The sequence below is a fragment of the Patella vulgata genome, chromosome 2, assembly GCF_932274485.2.
Source record: "Patella vulgata chromosome 2, xgPatVulg1.2, whole genome shotgun sequence".
Classification (NCBI taxonomy): domain Eukaryota; kingdom Metazoa; phylum Mollusca; class Gastropoda; family Patellidae; genus Patella; species Patella vulgata.
This window is the reverse complement of record NC_065880.2, coordinates 71,067,289-71,092,613: the sequence shown is the minus strand read 5'-3', so window position 1 is coordinate 71,092,613 and position 25,325 is coordinate 71,067,289. Positions and strand designations below refer to the sequence as shown.

Here is a 25,325-nt window from a genome sequence, read left to right as displayed (position 1 = left end):
ATGTTACATAATGATGATAAATTCGCTGTTAAATTGGACACACTCAAGAACACAATATTTTTTTTATACAACTTTTACAAAGTACAATTGTGTGCCCAAATTTTCCCAGCATTTAGTGCCCAAAATGGGGGGGGGGGGCGGCCGCCCCCCAGCCCCCCAGCTCGTACGCCTATGTGTATACCCATGCCCTAATGATGAAAGTTTTCAACCTTCTTACTAATCTATTCATTTGTGAATAATCAGGCTTTTGTCTCTTTCGTTATCATGTATTTTAAAGGGTTTTATTATGTTGGAATTTGGAATGCTAGAGGCGCTCTAAACAGCGTTCTCGGAATTGACAATTTAAAAATTTTCTTGAGGACCCCCCCCCCATCTTTTGGTACCCTGTCTGTCCAAATTACTTACCAAGATACATTGTTGGCATAAACATAATGTTATTGGAAGACTCTTAAGACATTCAAAACAACAGTGAACAAAAAATAGTTAACAGAGATCAGTGACTTTCTATTCTGTTTGTCAGAAGTTATAATTAAATTAACTGACAGATTCATTACAGTTTCATTATAGCTGTATCTAATGGCTAACCAAGCAGTAAATTGGGATTAAAGGAAATTTTGAAATAATGAAATGACATATATCCTAAACACCGGGCATAGCTGTTTTCTCCTTCGTGTGCGCCTAATTGGTAATGATGGGTCATCAGTGACGCATATCGAAATACAAGCATCCCTATGGTGTTTTCATAACTGTAAAATAAAATCTTAATTATGGGTCCTTACTTGCAACCGTCTATCCATCCAAATTAGCTTGTGAACATTCCACATACTACATTTTTGGCGGGGTTGGATGGCCAAATGGCTAGCTTGTGTGCGTTGTATCATAAGGTCTGTCATTGAGTCAACTGGCGTGGTTTCGATTCCCCGGTTGTACGTGACAAGGTGTAGGGTTTAAATCGCGGAGTTACCTCCATTTTACGTTTTTCATTCCTACTAAGTGGCCCAGTCATGTTGCTTATCTGCACCGAATGTGCTAATGAAGTCGGGCATACGTCATACAGTGTGTTATGAAGGAAATTCTGCCCAGACAGCGGCACTACGGCCTACTTTTTATTTCGAATTCTAACAGTCAAGGATTCCTTTACATGCATGACAATGTGTACATTGCACTTCAGTGTTTCGTCCCACTGGAACGACTACCTACTGTTCATTGTCAGACCCTTCGTACTGCAGCACTGAAAAGTGGAGAATCACGCCGGAAAATTCCGAGCAACTTTCTCGGCCGACACCGGAGCGAACCCGAGACCTCCTACTCACTGATTCACCTCGACCCCCTCCTGTTACTGATAATACTTGTACTTAAAATTGCTATTGATTACAGAGCTCCGATAGAAAATGCCAATATATTTATCAGTCTAATTAGCTTTCTAAAAATTTTACTCATTAAATTGATCGCTTGATAAAAAGTGAAATAATTTTCCTTCTCCTATGGTTGAGTTGGCAAACACAGTAGGTGCATTATTAACGGAATTTAACACAAGTTAATTCTGTTAAGAAAAACAAAATGCTTACTCTTTAATCGAAGCTATTTGTTTGAAGAACAAAGGATTCTATTGTGCATAAATTGTACAGTACGAACAACAGAAATGTTAGCACTGATAGTCAAAGGGTCACTTGGGTGTCTTGGTTCATATTTGTAGCGTTTCCATAGCTGTTCATGTTAACCCCAAATAGAAAATTAAAATTCGATTAGTATGTTCTGAAGGAGCATGTTTCAAAATCGATCTGATACAAGTAAATAATTTAGAGGTAGTACATTATTACACACAGGAATGTTGTCTGTGCACTTAACTAATAAGACGATCTTAATTTATGTTTCCATTCAATATCAAATGGTGTATATTATGCACAGTGTTTGGTGTCTATGGTATGCTCTATTTGTACTGTACTTAATGCTCGTTGTATGCTCTATTTGTACTGGGGGGTTGGATGGCCGAATGGTTAGCACGCGCGCGCTGCGCGCTGTATCATAAGGCCTGTCATTGAGTCAACTGGTTGTACGTGACAAGGAGTAGGGTCGCCTGTCCAACCTCGTGGGTTTTCTCCGGGTCCTCCGGTTTCCTCCCACTGCTAAAGACCCCTACGCGCAAGCGAATTATTTGAAATAAAATTAAACCATATGTTAGTCCCGAAATGACCTAGTTTGTGTCGAGTGAACGTTAAACCCCATTTCTCCTCTCTCTCTCTCTCTCTGTACTGTACTTAATCCTCGTTTGTTGTGAAAGCTGTGTGGCACTACGAGCACGACTTTTACTTAGAGTCCTTTGGATTATATGTTGTAATGGCCAGTAATCTTATCAAGATACAAATGAATACATAACTTCGAAACCACAAGGAAGATGCTTATGTAATATTCAATAAAACAAAACAAGAAACTACAAGGTAGATAATATAATCCACACACTGAATGTATATAACAGTATACTCTGATGATGTCGGCATTTTATGAATAACGAGTTCCGGAGAGAGCTACTTTACAGATAGAAGAGGTATTTCTTTTAACATAGACCAGTTAATTACAGGAACTAATTTAGTACATTACGCCTCATTCACATTATACATGTCGGACCAGGAATAGCGAATGGCCATTTCTAGGAAATTACCCAAATTCATTTCCAAGACATCCATTTAACCCGCTGTCCCTATTTGTCAATATATAGTATCCTAAAATGCATTATTCTACGTAAGGTCATACTTCTCGCAGGGTTTCGTTCGATTATACCTAATCCCACTTAACACTGCTGTAAAGGAAGCAAATTTCTGTTCCAAATTATGACTGATCAATAGTCCGATTAATAACCAATAGCTAACAGTATAACAATAGCATTGCGCTTTAAACAGAGCTCCAAATTGGACCAAATATGTTTACATAACGTTACGTCACGACGCTACGATTTTATTATGCCCAATTAACCAGTGCATAACATAATATGGCAGAAAAACTAATTGTGTGACAAACGGGGCTATCAAAACAAATACGATGTAAACAATACAGTTTGGAGACGAACAATACTTTCACCGTTTCTAATACCTTAAATCACTGTCCAAAGTTTTAGAGAAGACCCTAGATTAAACGAAGGGCTGTCATGTTACTGTACTTAGGGTAGATTTGATTGAAAGGGGAGAATAGACACCCCTCAAAAGCTCAAGTATCAGAAACCAATCCAGCAATGGCCAAAGACGGATTTCTCGGGCCATTGCTTCGGGAATATGACGTAAGGTAGACCATGGCGAAATCGTAATGGACGGAAAATGCGCTGTCGCACTATTTATCTAGAATTTTTGTCAAGTACGAGGACGAGGTTGAGTATGTTTACTATTTTTAAACACCTGATACCACATTTCATTTGAATAGCCAACGAAAGTTATGATCAGTTTTGGTATATACATATACAGTTTGGTATGAGTTTGATCCAAATTGTTGTGTTTCGTAATGGAAATACACATCTTTAATTATAATTTTTTGAAACCCGGGACAGTGACTCTTGTCCGTTTAATCAACAAATTAGTCTGATTTCAGTATTTTGGTTACAGTAATAGAGAATATGGTCAATTATAAATCTCGCATTTATCTGTTTTCACCATTTCCCCTCGCTTATTTAATTATACTAATTCGATTCAACCGAATATATTTGATTTTCCCTTTTAAATTAAAACAATTCTAAATATCTAAAAATAAACCAGCATTTGGATATTTCATCACACGCCAATCATTAGGTTTTAATGATATAAACAGGTTAATAGAACTAGGTGGAAGGTGTCGAGAACTTATTGAACTAGGTATCGGTGCTAAAACGACGAATCAAGATAAAACCTTTCTCTCCTTTCTTTAATCAATAATTCCTTACTTTATATTTAATGAGATTTTTGTCGCTAGTGATACAGTTTGATATCCCCGGCTTCTAAATCCTAGAGCGGTCGTCCAACAGGAGAAATGAGATTTAACATCTAATCATCGCAAGTAAGTCATTTCGAGATTAAAGCAGCCATTTCAAATATGTTTTAATAAACAACGTCAGTCAATTCTTCGTCGAAGGCTTTATAAAATAAAACATTATCAAAGTCCCATATTAACTATCTGAATGTGTATCATTTTGAGAGTAAAGCAGCCATTTCAAATTAATAAATTATATATAGTCGACGGCTTTAAGAATTAAGCCATTATTGAGTCCCAATATAACTATCTGAATGTATATTATTTTGAGAGTAAAGCAGCCATTTCAAATTAATAAATAATTATTTATATATACAGTCGAAGGCTTTAAGAATTCAGCCATTATCAAAGTCCAATGTAGGTCTAACTATCTGAAGAGTTAACACCTACTCATCATATGTAATAGTAAGTAGCCTACAGGGGGACTGCACCACACAAAATTTACACAAAAACAAATACACGGACAAGACATCATACTCATTATATATAGTCGACGGCTTTAAGAATTAAGCCATTATTGAGTCCCCATATAACTATCTGAATGTATATTATTTTGAGAGTAAAGCAGTCATTTCAAATTAATAAATAATTATTTATATATACAGTCGAAGGCTTTAAGAATTCAGCCATTATCAAAGTCCAATGTAGGTCTAACTATCTGAAGAGTTAACACCTACTCATCATATGTAAAAGTAAGTAGCCTACAGGGGGGCTGCACCACACAAAATTTACACAAAAACAAATACACGGACAAGACATCATACTCAGAAAAACACAGACAAACAATTAAAAAAAAAAGTGAATGGATCTGGGGGCTAGCCGTAAGCGTCCACTGCGCTGTAGGCCTACAGTCCCGGGTCTGTAGTGACACAGACTTCGCTCAAATTCGAAAACAATCAAGAATACAAGCCAAAGAAACCATTGTGTAATGCCAGCATGAGTCATGATCTGCTATCAAGAAATACGAATGTAAGCATATGTAGGCCTATTAAAATTCAACTATACAAGACAAGTAACCACATCGGTGAAATGTATAAAAAGGTAGTCTAAACCTAAATGCTCTAAAATCAATAAAGACACGTTTCGGTATTCAATGGAATCGAGGTATATTTAATACATATAGGGCACATGTTCCATCCGTCACAAAAACAAAACTGAATACAAAGAAGCGAATAGGAAATGTAGACTGTCTCGAAAGATAGCCGTCTGCTGACTAAGTGGTGTGACGTTTTTTTGGGAATGACATCATAACCTAGAAGGTGATAAAAAATCACAATAAAAAGGGCGATAATCCAGATAAAATAACGTTAAAAGCTTAATAAATTTTAGCTACTAATCGGAATTATTAAGTTATGTAATTGTCCATTTTATAATATATTAATATAATAACCTACACAAAAAATGCAATATGGTATGCTGAAGAAATCGTACTATGTAAGTGTATTTATAAAGGCATTAAAATCAAGGGGGGTAATTCAGACAGGATGAGGTAACTACAGAAAATTTAAAAATAATTTAAATTGGATCATTTTCCAATATGTAGTCAGTTATATACTTATAAGAAATGTCAAACTTGGTATGTTGAAGAAATGGAAGTTTTGAAATTTCTTTTAAAATGCGTAATTGTGTACCGCCTTTGGCAGTACATTTAAAGTAAAGAGATTTTATTCGGGAGAGAAATAGTTCTTCCGTAGACATTTCAAAGTAGTTTAATACATAAAAGCAGTTTAATCTTAGTTGAGTGCTTTTAGAATTTAGCCATTATCAGAGTCCCGTGTAACTATACATAGAAATACAAAAGGCGCCTTTTGTAACCTGTGTTTCACTACACTTATATTAAATTAATTCATGGCGCAAGTTAGCTATTCTCGAGCTGTCTACCCGTCAAGCTTAAAGCTGCATTATGTAAGATTTAGATAAAGAGCGGACCGCTCCTCCTATAATAGTTTAAAAGTAGATATTGGAAATTGAATATACTGAAAATGTCAGTCAGATTACTAATGTCTAGGGGGTTGATTATGGGCTTGGGATGTGAGAAATGTCTAAATAAAAATTTACATAACATTTTCATAAATTCCGAACGAAGATTGAAAAACTCTTTCATGGTATGGTCACCTATACAATGCCAGGGAAAATAATTTTGCCGTGATAGCCTACTCATAATCGAATTCCATCCGGCGGTACATGGGTGGACGCCAATTTTTTTCGTCCCACCCGAACGACTAGGCAACAGTTGGCGTGAACAATCCCATATAGTAAGTTTGTTATATTTATGTTATAAACTCGCTTATGTGATGGACTGCTAGTGTCAGAGGGAAGGAGAAAAGCATTCGTGGGATCATGATCGAGTATGCTTGCATAGAAGACGGATATATTAATCGTAGCGCAACCTTTAAAGGAGCCAAGTCTTTAACTCAATATCATCCACAGTCTTCGGCATTGAAAACACGACTTATTCGTCAATTTAAATCAACATTGATGTTGTTATCTTACCGTGAAAAGTTGGGCTTCTGATATCCAATATTTAAGACAAAATGAAAGTTTTAAAATCGTGTGCCAGGATGCTTTCGAATGCCAGTTGTATGAAGTGACTCGATGAACGAGGCTAAACATATCACATGTAGAAGAATACTACCGGTATAGACTGGAATATCTAGACACAAAGATCTGCCATTGAATTTGCGTATTTCGGCAAACATAACTGATTAAATATTACAGTAAAACAGAAACGATCGACTGTAAATCAGTTTATATACATATATATTCATATTACATTCTTATATGCGGTGCGACCGATTTGTGTCCATTTCTAGGTGCCAAAGAATGGCGATTTTGTTCCTTTAAACCATTGGAACGTTTGATCACATTCGCTCACTAATCACGTAAGATGGCTGGTGTAATACGCATGTGCTGTAAAAATGTGCCGTGTATTCTCTATCTTTTTCGACTGTACTGCCTAATAGATGTTAGAGTTTATGACCACATAGCGATTCATTATTCATTGTTCCTCTGTCATTAAAGGAGCTAAATCTCTATTCTTTGGCATCTAGAAATGAGTACAAATGGGTCTGAACGCATATAATAATGTAATATGAATGCACATGTATACAAACCGATTTACATTCAATCTTTTCTGTTTTACTGTAATTTTGTTATCAGTTGTGTTCGGCAAAAGACGTGAAGAATCCAAATTGAATGTGGTAGTCTTTGGCGTCTTATTATTCTAATCTATACCGGTAGTATTCACATGTGGGATATGTTTAGCCTCGTTCATCAAGTCGCTTCATTACAAATGGCGCCCGAAAGCATTCTGACACGCGATTCGTCTGCCAATTTTAAAATGCCCCTTTTATCTTAAATAATGGATACCAGAAGCCCACCTTTTCACGATAGGATAACGACATCCATGTTGATTTAAATTGACCAATAAGTCGCGTTTGCAATGTCGAAGATGATATTGAGTTAACGACTTGACTCCTTTAACATGTATATTGGGCATATATAGGTTAAATACTTATGATGACAGACTTCGATAGACAGGTCAGTGGTGTTATGTTGTCATATAAAATTAAGTAATAATCACAGCCACCAGAAGTAAGAAACACGACCACATTCATTATTTAATTACTTACTGATTCTTGAGACAAGGTCGAGTGGATTATATGTCGCTGGTGGTATATTCTATTATGTTCATACATCTGTAACAAGTAGTCGATTGATGAACTATTGAATGTATATCAATAGAAGTATAATTTACTTGTACTCGCTGACTTAGTTTTCATGAATTTAATATTTATTGCAATAACTCTTTGGGTATTTACGTTAATTGGGACCCTTCATGTGGCAAACATTTAAAAGTATTAACAAGTATTAGCAAGCTGACATTCCCGGAAGATAAGTTAACCAATGTTTAACTCTCGTTTGGGCTTTGGACAATACCCATACATTCATTGGAGGCTACGGCGGCCTAGCAAGGCGCTGGCTCTCCAACGGGTAGAAGGTTCCTCGAGAATTTTCAGAATGGTAAGGATTATGCTACAGTCTAATCGGATGGATAGGACGAAAAATCGTGGCCCGTGTACACGTTGGGGTGTCCTTAAAAGAAACGCTGGCAGTTTGAGTTGGAAACGTCACTTTCCGGACAGACTACCCCTTTTCATTAGCTTAGATGGTTACAAAAGTAGGACTTTTATGATATAACCCCAAACATATGTTAAAAGATTTGACATAATACAATAATATACCCGAACAGTCCGACTTGAGCTTTCTTCCAGCGTAATATCTTAAAATTTTACATTATCGTACAAGAAATGAAAGAAATGTGGTTAACGCCCTACAGAAAATCCCACAACCTTTTATTCCCTGTGTACTCGATGACATATTTATGTGCGATCACCGTGATGTAATTGTTTGCCGTATGGTTCGATAAAATTGGTCTCTTTTTTTTATTTTCTGGGAAATAGACGTCAGATTAGGAGTTAATATTTGATATTGCAGTTATCATTTTACATAAGTTAATGAGTTCTTATTCGAGTCATTGAGTCGAAAATGTTTGACACGTTCTTGCATATGATATACTCGATCTGTCTTTATTTTATGAAATGCAGCGAATTATACTCCATTTTATTTCTCCATTTCTCACTAAATTGAATTATTCCAAGTATATTGGATTTTTTCTGGCATTATAATCCGATATTTTGTCGAACGTGTGGTCTTGTATAATAGATTTATTCTAAAACGTTCACAAAGTGCCCGATTTAACCTCATATTTTCATATTTAATCAAGTTTAAACTCTATATAGTATGTATTTATTCATCATTGTTCGTTACTGGTAATATAATATAGACAAACACCAAGCACCGATCAATAGATACCGTAATTCCTGGCAAATATCTTAAAGATACTAAGCCCAGTATCTATAGAATTCATCGGTACTATTTAAGCCACCATATATCACCATTATTCAGACTTACCCCAATTAAAACAGACATTCTCCCAATTGGCCAAGTACATGAAAACGACATTATCTAGATAAAACAGCGTGTCACAAATCATTAAATGTCTAAATAGAAGATGAGAATCGGTGTAGGGTAGAAGTCCCCAATGTTTCTTCAAGATAATCTTGACACAACCTTCGAATCTGATGATCAATTCGTAAAAATGATGTAGTTAAGGCGATAATTAGTCAAGTTGTTTGCTTACTAATGATATTTCCTAAACTAACAAGTGCCATTTCCCACGACGATATCGATGTCAAATTAATGAATTCATATAGATATTTTGCTGCAGGCGTTTGAAAGGCGCCAGGATTAGAAGATGTCTTGATGGCATAATTGGTGGCAGATTTAAGAGGTTATTGTTGACATTCCTCTGAATATCAATTTAAACACCATAATTTCTTTCTTTCGTGTGTGAAATTATGTGCAGATAGATTACTGGTCCCATGGCCCAAGGAGGAGTATCACCACCTTAGAGGAGAATTTCTGATACCCAGTTTTTTGGGTATATTTCGATTCCGGAGGTTGATTATGTATTTATGGAAGCTTTTCCTAGATGTTTGTGTGTTGGAGGGGGGGGGGGGGGGGTAAGAGGTTATGAAATTGTGTGCAGATAGATTACGAATTATAGCGAGGATAATCTAAAATAAACTTACAATTAAGCCATACAGTCAGATTCGTTGATTATTTATCACGGAGTTATTGTCCCAGCCAACGAATCCATCTAGACTGATCTTCAGGTGCAAATTGTTTTGACGGACAAAACCCAATCTTTGCTGGGATAGATTGATAAGTATTCAGGTTTAGGCTTATCCAGATGTTGAGACGTCCATTCCTTTATTACTACTTGTGGCGTATGTTTTGTTACCTTTTCATCTATATTAATATATTATACAATGAAGTCCAAGTAGTTACTTTAGTGCAAGAAAACTGTGCGTACATGAAAAGATTGCATGATAATAGTCAAGCATTCTTTTTACAGTAATATTATCTCAGTATATTGCATTTTAACATGCATGACGTAATATTTAGATAATAGTTTAAAAATAGATAAGGAAACAATGTATATTGAAAATATCAGTCAAATTACTTTATTCTGTGAGAAGTTATGAATGTTTAAAGTTTTGACCTGAAATAACGGAAATAGTCTCGATTGCAAATGTCATTGCTTCGATAATAAACCTAGTCTCGCTTTTTCGGTTTAAGAAAGATATGGCAGACATTTTCTAATCCACTTAATATCTCAACCATGCGATGGTCTAGAGATTTGAGTTTGGGCTTATCATGTGAATAAATGTCTAAATAATAATTTATATAACATTTGAAGCTAGACAAAACACCTGCTATAGGCAGATTTAGCTTTTACCAAATGCATCTTTAACACCATGTGTATTAAATGGCGTGAAAACTATAGAAGATCTAATTAGTGAAATAATATTATTCAATTTATTTAAAATAATCCCGATCAATAACTATTCAGGTTTTTATTTAGCTGTTTGCTATGTAAACGATCCATAGTAGTAATAATTATATTTGATACAATAGTCTATCAATACTTCACCACGAGTACTATAAAACTGTCATACGTTCAAGAACATTAAAAGAACAAATTACCTCTTAAGAAAAATAGAATCCAAATGATGTCAATACGTTTGTAAGATTATTGATTATTAATCATTATGGCGGTAAAAGTCAATTTATGAAAGATTCTAGCATGTTGGGTCTAGGCTATGTGTAAATAAATATTGATCCAGATTCTACAAGTCTCACGTGTTCAGGAAAATACTGGAATCGCTGAAAATAGATATTGAACGTTCATCTTGTTTGACCCTTAACAGAGAAATAATCCATTAACTATTAACATCAGTCTTACAATTAAAATATTTTAAAAAATGTTTTCACTTTCCGGAATGCATTGATTAGAATTCCTACTGCGAGTTTTGTGTCTGGAGACTGGAACAGTGAACTAAGATGATCCCTGTTATTGGTTTCTAAATGATAAATGTTTATGACAGAAAATGTTTATCATATTTAAAACAAAAAGTACTTTGGCATAAGATTTTTTTCACAAAATAATGGCTCATTGAGAAAGGCACTGGCTCGTAACCAGGGAGTCCATGGATCGATACCTGTGTTGTTGTTGTTTGGGGATCACGTGGCTAAGTGGGCAAGACGCTGGCTCGCTATCCTGGAGGTCGGGTGTTCGATCCCTGCATTGGCCGAGAAAGTTCATCCAGATTTTCCGGCGTGGTTTCCCCTTGTCAGTGATGCAGGACGGAGGGCCTGACAAGGACAGCTGTCTAGTTCGAAAAACCGAGGTCCCGTGTACAAATTGGCGTGCACGTAAAAGATCCCTTGGCAATTGGAATTCGATATATAAGAGTAGGCCGTAGCGCCGTAGCGCCGCTGCCCGGGCAAAATTTCCTTCATAGCACACTGTATAGCGTATGCCCGTCTTCATTAGCCCAGTTTAGGAGCAAAACAGTAGGACGTTAAACCCCATTTCATTTCATTTCGATACCTGTGTTGGCTAAGAAAGTTTCTCGGCATTTTCCGGCATTGTCAGTGATGCACGACGAGGGGGCGGTGGCAACTAACAGTGACTGGTGTACACGTAAACGGACCCTGTTTCAGCTGGAATTAGAGTAAATGGCGAACGACCAGCAGCATACAGTATCAAAAACGAACAGACGTGTGATTATATAAAGATTAGTGTACCACTGAGAGGTTTGAAAAAAAACCATACAGGATGTCGTGTCAAATGGAAGGATATTCAAGGAATATGAAATGATATTCCAGGAACATTATTTCATAGCCTCCATTATATATCTTCTGTTCCCGTACTTCTTGCTTTATCCATTATCTTATAAGTCATGTGGTAATTTCACACAGCTCAAAACTCTCACATTTGGATTTTAAACTCGGCAGTAACTCGTCTTCGCCAATTTATCTCGGGCTTCATATAACAATAGCCTAGGGAATTATATATTTGTGTTTTAAGAAGTATTCACACCTATCATCTGTTTGGCTACTATAACTAGGTTGGACTAGAATTCATATAAACCGTGTGCTACTTCTCAATATTGTGCAGCTATTCCATCATTTACTTTTTAACTCCAAGATTTACAACTATTTATATAACCCAGTATTTAATCCTGTTCTTTTCTTGAATTTTGATATTCGTGTGTTATGGCCAGCGCACAATTCAAGAATAAATGGATTTTGATAAACAGGTATAAAAACCTTGGGACGGTTGTCACAAAAAAACGAGGTTACAGGAACTCGTGTGAACACCTTTTGAATATTAGAGTCAGATTCAATAAAGAATCTACATGACTATTATATATCTATGGCACCTAGAATATCACTTATGTTATCAATATTCAAAGTCATTATTTTTATTACTAATTTGTCACCAGGTGATATTTGGGCAAAACAGTAAAAACTTACTCAACTCCAGGGCCGGTTTTCTTGTCACATTTGATCCAATTTCCCCAAATTGGGTCCCGCACTAGAACGGGTCACCGCAGCTCACAAACTGGCAGAAGGTATGACTATTTTCAGGTATTAATCAATTACTAATTGTGAAGTAAAGCATAGCTGACCTTAAATATGAATGAATATAGGCCTAGTTAAAGTTATTCATGTCCTGCAATGTATTCATATGCCCTGTAACTTCGGGCCTCCCCAACTGGGTCCCGCATTTTCAACAACCAGCCCTGCTCATCTCATGTAGTGCCCCCCCCCCCCTATACGCCTATAAGCGGGTTTTTTTTGCAGGATAAGTGATTTATGGATTATAGAAAGCTGAATGACAGTTTTGGAAGTGAACACGACATTTTGAAGACAGTGGATGTTGATAGATTGCCCCGTGGTAATTTTATTGCATGTGCTAATTGGTAAAGTCAGCATCACTTTTAACAACACCGACTGTTAATAAACGCATACAGATAATTAGTTTTCACACTTAAAGCAAGTTATAGTGTTACTTGTTGCTATTCGTGACTTCTCAGCTGTCAATTAAAAGAGTAATAGTCGTCACCATCCATCATATTGATAAGATAAAAAGGAGTGTATCGTTGTAAAAAATATACAACCTTCGACAAAGAAAAAGAAGTCTGCTAAAATAATGCAAAGTTATTCAATATATTTATAAAATATGACAAAGACAGCTGGCATCGATTTCCTTCCACTATTGGTGCTAATCTATATTTCAAGAATATTGATTTGAAAGTCAAATCATTACTGACGTCGATTATATAAAGGGAAACAACTCTCTTATATACAAATTTACAAAAATGCACAGTCGGTTCACACAGCCCATATGACTCTGCATTTATAACGCGCTTGCACTTTTAAAATTATTTTCTAAAACTATAAGTAGAATCACACAGTCCATATGACTTTGCATTAATAACGACGTGTTAGCATTTTTTTAAAATGATTTTCTAAGATTATAAAGTCTTTTCTTCCGAATTCACCACCAAAATCGATGCCACACTAATACATAAACATGTCCTATTACATAACACAGCTTTCAACATTGGGTCTTACTTATTTGTTATGTTCAGTTTTAGAGAATCCTTTTAGATCATCAATTCTTATTTGGTGTCATTTTATAACCCAGCATTCAACATTGATGTGCTTTGGATATTTTTAGAGAATCTCGTTTAGATCATCAAATTTTATTCGGTTGCTTTTTATCTCTAGAACATGAACGATTCAAATACATCGAGATTTGAATTAAGATATTCTTTTCATTTGAAAAAGTATATAGATAAATAAAAATATTTTTAAAAACGCCCTGTGGATTCCAGATAGACTTTGAAATTCGATTCTGCTCTAAGATTTTCTTCTTGATCCGGAAAATCGAGTTCTTCACGATGTTAAAACTTTCATTAAATATTCCATCTTATTTTGACAGTTTTTAGAGATAGAATCGCCTATCTGAAATCAAGTGTTCATCAACTTCATTCTCATGTCACGGATTTTATAACGTGGTTTTTAGATTTTCTTTAAACTTGAATGATTTCAATATGTACATATTTAGATGAAATTTTTTGTGTTTTGTTTTAAAAACAATCTAGAATGTGATTTTATTTTCTATTAAAATACTAACAAGGGTAACCTATTGCCATTTTTTAACACGTATCGATTGTCACTTTTCCGTTGCTTCATATCGATATAATTGCGAAACGAAAGTTGTTTAGTTGTAAAGTCATCAGTGAAGTTAGATTTTTAGATTTGTTCCTATCCCCAATAGGAATTTAAACTGAAAGAATGTAGTCGGCAACAAATAATTTTATAGCAAATTCTTTTTCTTTTAATCTGCTTAAGATTGGCTAACAAGTTTGAACTTTCAGCAATTGCTGTAATTGGACAATATTACGATTTTCTGCAAGAGTGCTGGTGTACCTGCACCTGGTCCACTTATAGTAGTTAACCATTAATCATTATTATTAAAAAATATTCAATTTTTGCGTTTATTTCGTTAAGACGATGGAGTGGATTGGGTTGGGTATTTTTAACTTATAGTGTGTTTAAACAGCCTATGATTTTTGTTGTAGTTGCTCATAAATATCTATCACTCCCATTTTGCGTTTATTTCGTTAAGACAATGGGGTGGACTGGATTGGGTATTTTTAACTTATAGTTTGTTTAAACAGCCTATGATTTTTGTTGTAGTTGGTCATAAATATATATCACTCTCATGACGACCCCCACTCTCCTCAGCCAATGCTTTGACAGCACACTCATGTCTTATATGTACGCCATAAAATAAAATAAACCTTCTGTATTGGGAAGCTACCTAAGAGTGCCTATGAACCGATTTGTCTGTCATTTTGAATGCGTTTCAAAGACGGTTGTTGGGAAGCGATTGGTGTCTATATATCATTAGACTTAGATACAAATGAGTCGGTGTCTGGAATATAAAATATACATAGATAGCACGTTTCTGACTCGGTTTGATCCTACGCAGTAACTGAATCGTCTTTTCTGTGCTGGTGAATCCTTTATAATTAGTCTTGAAACGTGTGAAACCATTGTATCACGGTTTTTGGCCTTGGTTCTGTTCAGTCATTTTGAGAACAAACATTTAATATATTATTATACATTTACATAATAGATCATTTATTTGACCATGCAGTAGATTTGGCTTCTGAAATCGTTCAATCCGAACTATACCGCCTTTAACTTGAACTGTGTGTTGTACCAGACAGTGTATGCACATCTTGATTATTGGACAATTAGTTCCCATAGCTAACATTTGGCATTTAAGGAAATTATATAAGGCTTAACGTCCCACATTTTAGATCCATCCGGGCATATGCCATACAGTATGCCCTGAAAGTGGCGCTACGGTCTACTCTTATTTCGAATTCAAACTGCCAGGGTTCTTTTATGTTGGACCTCGATTTTTTAACGATTTCGAACGATTAGAAAAGGTAAAACCACGCTTGAAAATATCCCGGGGGGAACTTTCTCGACCAACAGCAAGAGCGAACAAGGGACATCCTAGTTAGCGAACCAGCGTCTTATTCGCTGAGCCACTGCGTATCTTGGTATTTACAGGAACATGAAATGAAATGGGGTTTAACGTCCTACTGTTTTGCTCCTAAACTGGGGTAATAAAGACGGGCCTACGCCATACAGTGTGCTATGAGGGAAATTTTGCCCGTGCAGCGGCGCTACGGCCTAGTCTTATATTGAATTCCAATTGCCAAGGGATCTTTTACGTGCACGCCAATATGTACACGGGGCCTCGGTTTTTCGTCCCATCCGAACGACTAGACAGCTGTCCTTCTCAGGCCCTCCGTCCTGCATCCCTGACAAGGGGAAACCACGCCGGAAAATCTGGATGAACTGTATTGACAGGAACGAGGCCTGTAATTCTCCTGGTTGTCATTTGGACGCATGGTTACTTTCTACCAAATAGGTTCAGCTTATGAATTCTAAGTGTGCTTACTTTTTCAAACGTATGATATCACTTCTAGATTATCATTTTGTTTTGTTTATTAAATTGTTGTATTTCTGTATTTAAATAGAATTGGTGACTTTGCCGGTAATCATTGCAACCAGTTTGCCATTTAACACGTAGTTTCGGTCGATTTTTAAAATTAAAGCCAAATTTACGCCCCCCCCCCCCCTCTCCACCAAAAAAAAAAAAGAAAAAAAAAATCCCCACTATTATGGATTAAATAGAATTGAAAATTTATGATACCCTTTTTAATTAAATTTGATGGTATCCATATGAACAATTCGGGTTTATTACATATATTTTTTTTTCATCTCTTTTATGTTTAAAAATTATTGTATATGTCTGATATGCATTGAATTTGTTAGACGGTAAGATATGTAAAGGAGGTGATCTGTAGCACCTTAATAACGGCGTATTTATGGCTTCTGTCATTGTGTAAGCAGATTAGTAATGGATTCGTGTCATTCACCAATTCCAATCTTAAAAGTTGAAATCAGAACAGATAACCTCACATTTACGTACCAAAAGAAGGCCATTTGATGAAAGTTCATTTGTTCTTTTTAGAGTTGGAATAATCTTTTAGGTAGAAAGATTCTCACTTAGTATGATGTGGCATTTCCCCGGAGAACCATCATATTGTGAAACTAATCTTACTGTGAGTCAGGGTGAGGATAAGTTCACCGCCTCACTAACACACGGTGTTTAATTTTAATGGCATCTTGAAGGAAAAGCGAATAATATCCCTTTCATTCTATATAGAGACTATGGGATCACCTCTAGAAACATAAATATCATTTCATTGTCTCGCCTTATTTATCCTTGAAAGGTCGTTACATCGTTACATTAATCTTGTATGGTTCTTGTTCTTTCCAAAGAGAGGACTTAAAGGGGATAAACCTGTAGCACCATATTGTTCATAATATTCGAAATTATAAATACGAATTAGAATTCAATATTGGTCCATTTCAATCAATATGGGATCCTAATATAAAAAAAATTTAAGACACAAATAACATCTTAAAATCAGTACACGACCTCGTGTACTTTATGGTCATGATGGTTTCGAGCGACATTTGTAATGAACACATCACAGAAGACAATGCGAAAGTAATAGAAATGGCTGATTTACAAACAAAGTAGGCTCAAGCGATTGTCGTTCAGTTTTGATTGTTCGCGTATTTCACCGAATATACTTGATTACAAATTACAATAATGTTTTTAAAATTAAATTTAAACCACTTTAAATGTTACATTAATATATGCTTTTTATACGCCCTTTAAATGTACGATTCGTGTAGATGTGCAGAAAATGTCTCGAAAATTCTTAATAATGTATAGCTAGCTTCTACGAGTCCATGAAAATAAGACACATTGATGAATTAACAACAGCCTTACAGACATGTTAATGCTCTTATTGTATTTTAAATGAAAACAATTTTTAATTTACTTGAAAGGAGATTGTTCTTGGGAACATGGGTTATGAATATGATTACTTATTAATGGTATTTTCATGTTAAGATGCGTCAAGATTTCGATCGAGATAAATATTTTGTAAGGTTGAACTGATCTTTGGATAGTGACGTAATAAATGACCTAATGGTTTGACCTTAGCATATACATTATGACTAGATAGTAGTAGTTTATGCTCAATTTCATCTGTATATTATCCAATTAGCCTTTGATATACCAATTACCTTCAGACATATTACCGTTATGTCTAACATATGATACTTATTACTAGATTCTAATGCTTTGAAACTGGTAAATGTGACAAGGAGATCATCAAACCAGGGCATTGAGGCCCCTGAGGTTAGCCAAGCGATATCCTGATGTTTCTAGCTTGTGCACAAATTTAGCATATGGCAATCTTACCAATTCGCCAAAAACTATAAAAAGGGTCCCCTAGCCTCTTTAATGATCCCCGATCCTACGTATAGCATACTCGCAGACTCCTACTCAGTCCACCCCTGCATTAATCTGAATTTACGGCATTTTCCTTGTTATTTTGTTCAAAATGCGAACATGTCTTGGAACTTCCGTTAAATATATCCATGTTGGTATCTGTTAGATAGGCTATTAAAAATACCGGAAGCTAGCAGGTGCTATGTCAGTTATTCAGTCTAATGTGCATTTGTGGGTTTCCTGTACATGTCTATCGCCCTAAACTATATTGTCTAATTTAAAAAGAATATCACCTATTGAAACTGCTAGAGAATATGGATAAAATATGGTGTCACAGATTTAGAAGGGGCAATAAAAAATCGAAATGATGGAGTTTAACGTCATACTTTCACCAATCGGGCTATTAATGAAGACGAGATAAAAATTCGTAGTACAAAAATACGAAAAGAGCAATAGTAATTTGGGTAACGGGTGTGTATGTTCTGCCTCGTGTACTGAGAGAGGTAAACTCATTAACGATATCTTGCGGATTTACGTCTACTGGGTAAATAACCAAAATCTCAGCAAATACCTCTCAGATTGTGCAAGACCCAGCATTTCGGTTGAGTTAAGCAATGCTTGTGATCGGTTATGTTACTGCGTGGAAATGGGGAGTCTAGGTTGGGGAAATTAAAATCGTCAGGTTTATCATAAAGGTCAACACCAAGCTTGTAGTTTAATAATAATAATAATAATAATAATATCTTTATTTTCAAAGGTAAAAATTAGGCTTAGAGCCTGTTTACAATTTTGCCCTTTATAACAAAGAAATGAAAAAGACAGTAATAGAACAAGACACTTAACAAATACTCACACACAAAACATTCAAATATATATTGATAAGCTAAATAGTTTAACTTTAAAACTAAAAGTAATATGATAGATAATATGTAGTAAGTAGTTGATATATTAAATATAGGCTACCGGTTAAGAAGAAGAAATAACATGCCTAGTGATATTGTTCTTAAATAAATGAAGATTTTTAATATTTTTAAGTGAATATGGGAGAGAATTCCAAAGCACTGTGCCTCTATATTGTAAACTACATTTAAATATTTCATTATTAGGTCTACAGATAGAAAGTCTATTATTGAGAGATGAATATGGAGTGGTGTTATAATGAAAAATATTATATAAATATGATGGACAAAGTTTATGGATAATTTTATAAACAAAAATATATTTGTTAATTAAAAGTCTTTGATAAATAGTTTGAAGATTTAAGGATGAAGATAAAAATTGATAATTAGATGAGAAGGAATGATCAGAGATAGGTCTATTGTAAATTAATTTAAAGGATAATTTTTGAAGTCTCTCAAGTTTAGATATAGATGTAATTGAACAAGAGTCCCAAATAGTGGAGCAATAATTTATATGAGATTGAATATGAGCAAAATAGAACAATTTAAGTACTTCAGTAGGAAGCAACTGTTTTAATTTGCGTAATTGAAAATTTTTCTGTCGAAGAAGCTTAGATAAATGATCAACATGAGGAGACCAAGTGAAATTTTCATCAAAAATGATGCCTAAAAGTTTAAATGTAGAGACATTTTCTAAAGGTGAATTATTTATGTGAATTTGAAATTTTGTTGAAAGTAATTTACGCCTTGAAGAAGGTGTAATACTCATTGTTTTAGTTTTGGTTTCATTAATTACCATGTCATTTGTGGAACACCAATTTTGAATAATAGAAGTTTCATTTTGCAGTGTGGTAATTAATGAAGTAACATCAGACGATGAGAAATAGACAGTAGTATCATCAGCAAATAAATCACTATTAACATGTAAATGTAAAGGTAGATCATTAATAAATAAATTAAATAACAAAGGACCAAGGATTGAACCTTGGGGAACACCTTGAGTTATCATAGCAGGGGCAGAATAAGTTTGTCCAATACTGGTACATTGTTGTCTATTATATAACTAGGAAGTTAACAATTTAATAAGAGTATAAGATAAATTATATAATTTCAATTTTTGAAGTAGAAGATTATGATTTACTAAATCAAAGGCTTTGCGGAAATCAATAAATACCATACCTGTATACAGATTATTATTAATAGCATGATAAATGTTATCAGAAATATTAGTTAATGCCATTTGACAAGAGCTATTGGATCTAAATCCTGATTGATTTGAATAAAGCAAATTATATTTCTCAAGGAAAGAATTAATGGATTGAGAAATATGTTTTTCTAATGGTTTAGATAATGTAGGTAAAATAGATATTGGCCTATAATTACTAGGATCATTTTTAGCACCAGATTTGTAGAATGGTAAAACTTTAGCATGTTTGAGAGAAGAAGGAAATATATTTTATCAATACTCAAATTATAAATATAGCTTAATGAATCAGATAAAAAATAGGCTGCATGTTTGATGAAGAAAGGACCAAGTCCATCTAATCCTACAGATTTAGTTGGATCAAGAGAAGAGAGCAGTTTATATACTTGATTTATAGTCATATATGGAACATGACAGAATGTCTTATTATCAATATGCTCAGATACAAAGTTAGAAATTAAGTTAGAATTGTAATTACTTAGTTGAGTAGTAGAATTCGGAATAATGGAAGATGCAGCATTAATAAAGAAAATATTAAAATCATCAGCACTAATATCTGAAATAGTTTTGTTATAACCGCCTTCACTTTTAGCTGTATTAATGGCTTTCAAGATAGATTTACAGTTTTTTCTATCTTTAATTAAAGATTATAGACACTTTTTCTTATTATCCCTTATTTTAGACTTAATCTTATTTCTTAATATTTTATAATTGGCAATATCTATCACCTACTTTCTTAAACTTATCCCTTTCGGCCAATCTCGAATCGTAAATCTAAATATCGGCGGTGTTCTTAATATCTAACCTGTTAGGATAAATGAAGACATTGACATCACTAAACCGAGAATTGTTTAACAACACAACATCATCGAAATACTTTATTCAAACCAAGAATTGTTTAGCGACAAGACATCATGGACATATTAGTCAAATTTGGCCATTCTTGGCATATAAACCAGTTTCTGCAATCTCCTTGAAAAACAACGGTCCTCGTGCTCTACTCAAGGGCAACATTTACATTCGAGTCAATATTAGAAAATGACAAATAGTGCTAGATTATCGTTATCAATTTTCAATTACTGAACATTAGGCAGTAGTTTGGCACTTAGACTAAGTTAATGACACCCCGGAGATATTTCACTGGCTCTGTATTATCATTCTGCTATGGTAAACTATTTGCCAATATCCCCAATAGTTAAATTTTATCCTTCTAGCGTCCATATAATGACCCTTTCCAGTCATAATTCGTATTTCGTTTAAAGTGAATAACATTTGTTGATTTATCTTGACCATAAATCGACTCTCTCGAGATCTTTAAATTTCACTGAGTTGTTTAAATTGTCGAATAAAAAACAACAAAAATCCATAGAATTAGGCTAGATGGTGCGTCAACGAATGTTGAATGTTTACATTAACAGGAGTGGTATATATCGGTATTGGAACATTTCGTTCTAGAAAATAACAAATTTCTATTATACTCTTCAAAAAAAAGTAGGGGATATTGAAAGGCAAATACCTATGCAGGTTGTAATATGATAAATAGTCATGGACACTTGACATGCTTTGAGAGTATGTTCACAGATGAAGAACTTATCGCCCCAACAGAACCACTGAGCTGCACATGCAATAGCGCCATACACGTGGGAGGGGTTCATTGTCAAATTTGACACTTCAAGGAAGGGTTGATGAAAACTGCCGCGTGCTGGTTTATCTATCCATGTTTGCTTTCCAATCGGTTCTTGCATAAGATATACTGTTTAGCGTATCTTTAGTGTGTTACGTTTAATTTGATCGGGAGACGTGTTCGTCGACGTCAACGTCAACCGACAACACTGCCAGAATAGGCCGTGGCACTGCAAGAGGAGTGGGTCATATTGCACCAAATCGTGATTGGACGGTTGATTAGGAGCATGCCACGACGAATTGCTGAATGTCTGATGATTGGTGGAGCAATTACTCATTATTAAGACAAAATTCAAAAACGTCCATTTTCACTTTTGACGGTGTATCTCTTTTGCGAGTGAAATGGGGCCGTCAGATAAGCCGTCCATATGAACTATTTATGTCCATGTGTAGGCAATTGGCCTGTTATTAACATACACTGGTTACCTATAATAAAAAGAGCAGTGCATTTCCGCAGTTTTGTATTGTTTCTGAATATCCCCTATTTTTTTTTTGAAGAATATATTTCATAACTTTAAAAGAGGAACCCTGGGGAATAAAACTGGGTAATTCTGTGCGGAATGTTCTCATAACCCTATATGCTAGTCCCAAGCAACTACAATATCAAGGTTTGTGATTCGCTTCTAAACAAATACCAACTACCTTGTGGATTTGGCAAACAAGCTTCTCGGCGAGCAATCACATTGTGCGTGGTTCGTCCGCAGTTGTAACTTCGCGCTAATTTTCTTCATAGTTGTTTTAACTTTGGGGTGGGGGAGGGTGGGTAACACGTGTGCTTTAGACCATACGATCTGTCATTGAGTCAAATGGCGTGGTTTCGATTCCCAGCCTGTACGTACATAGTAAGGAGTAGTGTGGAATGTCTAACCTCAGGAGTTTTCTCTGGGTCCTACGGTTTCCGTCAACAGCTAAAAACCTCCATGAAAGTTTGTGTCGAGCGGAAGTTATACCCTATCCCTCTCTTCAATTTTTGGAGTTCGATATGTATACTTAAACCTAATCTTGTTCAGACAAGATTTGAAAGTCACGGAAGTACATACATGTATATTTCAGACTATATATACACAATGTTATATCCATGACTACCTGTGAACAATATAGTCATATTGTATTTGTAGTTTTTATGATACATTAATGAACTTGAAAAGTTATTTTTTTTATTCGTATCTATTTTCCAGGTCTGCTTGTTATTTTATATATATTTAAAGACATCACTAATCATCATTTTCCGGTAATTTCTTTTATTAACATTTACTTAAGACATAGAAATCAAAATATCAACGGTACATAATCCTCCGGCTTCGATTCAGTCGGATTACAAAGAGACCCATCAAAATTTGTACACAACATTTGTAGGTAGCGCTGGTTTGTTTATATCTGTAGAGGATGCTAAATATTGCAAAAATCTCAATTCATCATATTTGTGTAAATATTAAACGAAATTGAATCACTTCTTGAAATCCATGAAACCACATGATCTGTTATTATATATTAAAAGGTATATAACTCTATTTTTTGGAACCTTGAAATAGACGGAACTGGTTCTTAAAGCACATATTTATGTAATGTGAATGTATGTAAAGTGATTTATATTCAATTTTTGAAACAAATATTGCAGTTTCTAATCAAATGCGTTCGGTGAAATACGTGAACAGTTCAAATTGAACAGCAGTCGTTTACGCCTCCTTGGTCCATTCTACACGTTTTTAAAAAACATTATCTTGTCGTTTGTGAATCAGTCTTTACTAATTACTTCCACACTGTCTTGTAGGATATGTTTTTATCTGTTCATTACAAAATGGCACCCGAAACCAGGGTACATGACTCGTGTACTTATTATAAAATGTTAATTGTGTCTTAAATGTTAGATATTAGGATCGTGTAGTCTCGCGGCATCATAGCAACATCAATATTGATTGAAATTGATCAATATTGAATTCTAATTCGTGTTTTTAATATCGAATATTATGGAAAATGTTGAGTTAGAGATTTAGCTCCCTTAAATAACATCCTCCATTATATATTCAAGTATTCAAGTAAAACACCAATTTATAATTTTTATCATATGAATTAATATCACGACATCAATTGTTATTTTTACGCGATCAAACTTGTAACATGAAGCCCATGCCTACATTGTCGTGGAAACTTTTGTTTTAAATTTAAAAGGAACATCGAGTACATGAATAGCAATTAAACAAAGTAAACGCATTATTTCTAAGCCCTAAGAAATGGTTCAAGATGCGCTGCACTAACAGGACCAGTTGTATACTATTGTGAACAAAAGGGTAATGTCAATTATTTTAAGAATAAACTGCAATGATTTACTTGCAGAAAAATCAAAATCGATATAATAGTTGCTAGTCTACAAGCTTATAAAAATTGATATCGATTAGATGCATCGTGTAGTTATATATTGCTAACTAACGACTTTCTTCTCTTTTTCGTAATATTTTCAATTTGTGAATTTCCTATTGCTAAAACAATTGTTCCAAGTGAAATTGCTCAAACAGTCCTGAAAACACAACTTTATGAGATAATGACAAAGCATGAAAGCAATTTCAACATGTCATACTTTCCATTGGCTTTTGTTATTGGTAGTTATTTTCTAGTTCTGTGCACACACAACTTAAATATTTTAGATGAATTGTCGAAGCCTTCAGGAAAGGCACGTTTAGAAACCTCGATCATCGGATAATCAAATCGTTTACAGCAAGCGGAAAAATGGTGCTGAGCTAACACACAATTTGAGAGCTGTACTTTAGGGTCGTGGACTATAGGGTTGCGCTATTAACCCAAAGTAAATTGAATTCATCAGAAAGTTTGTCGATTTGAACGGATAGCGCCGTTATAAATCTAGCAAGAATCGGGTTCAGCCTAGTACTTGAGTCTGTGTCTATCAGAGGAGGTTTTTATCTCCAGAAGAAGGTCAATCATCTTTTCTGGGAACAAGTACCTGTTGAAAGCAGTTACGAGTACAATATTGACGGCCATTGATTGTCGCTAAAAGAGATTTTCAATAGAAATATTTCCATTCAATGAAGATTTGGTTATTTCACTACAAAGTTCTAGTGCAAGGTTTTTGGCACCATCCTATTATACGTTATTTCCGATAAAGTCGTCTTAAATATTGATTTTAAAGCAAATAGTCACTGGGCGATATCAGAATGCCTTGTTCTTTTTTCTATAACTTCCCCATTTCTATATAATTTTAAAATGATCATTTAGATGTTTAGAAAAGTCTGTGTTGATTTTCTTAATTGTAAATCTGTTTTTGGAGGAAATATTTAGATTGAAAAGCTATTGAACGCATTGTTTTTCTGTTTTAACCTTTTGGAACTTGTCAATGAGCTAACGCCGCTTCGTTATCAATTTGTTACCTATCCGAACTTTAGTCGCTGTTTGGTATTGCTTTCCATTTCTATGGTGATCCAATTAATATCAAGGTTCGGTTTCAAGACGATCCCGGTGTTGGTCGAGAAAGTTCATCGGGATTTTCCGACGTTGTGCAGGAGGGGGCGACGAACCGGGGTCTCTTGTAGACTTTGGCGTAACCTACAGGTAAAATAAATCTTGGCAGTTTGGATATAAGAGTAGGCCGTAGCGCCCCTGTCTGCGAAAAGGTTCTCTCACGCCACATTGTATGGCGCATTAGCCCAATCGAAGCAGG

General features: G+C 34.9%; 1 protein-coding gene across 4 annotated transcripts in view; it reads left to right on the top strand.

The window, feature by feature from the left end:
* Positions 1-25,325, top strand: part of LOC126810599 (acetylcholine receptor subunit alpha-type acr-16) — a 123,291-nt gene that overhangs the window by 40,412 nt on the left and 57,554 nt on the right. The window contains exon 1 of one of the 4 annotated variants that reach the window (XM_050535761.2): positions 22,849-22,886. The exons of the other annotated variants lie outside the window; for them this stretch is intronic. The gene's annotated coding sequence lies outside the window, so the exon portion shown is untranslated. Of the gene's footprint in view, positions 1-22,848; positions 22,887-25,325 lie in introns of those variants that run through there. 4 annotated transcript variants of the gene reach the window in all.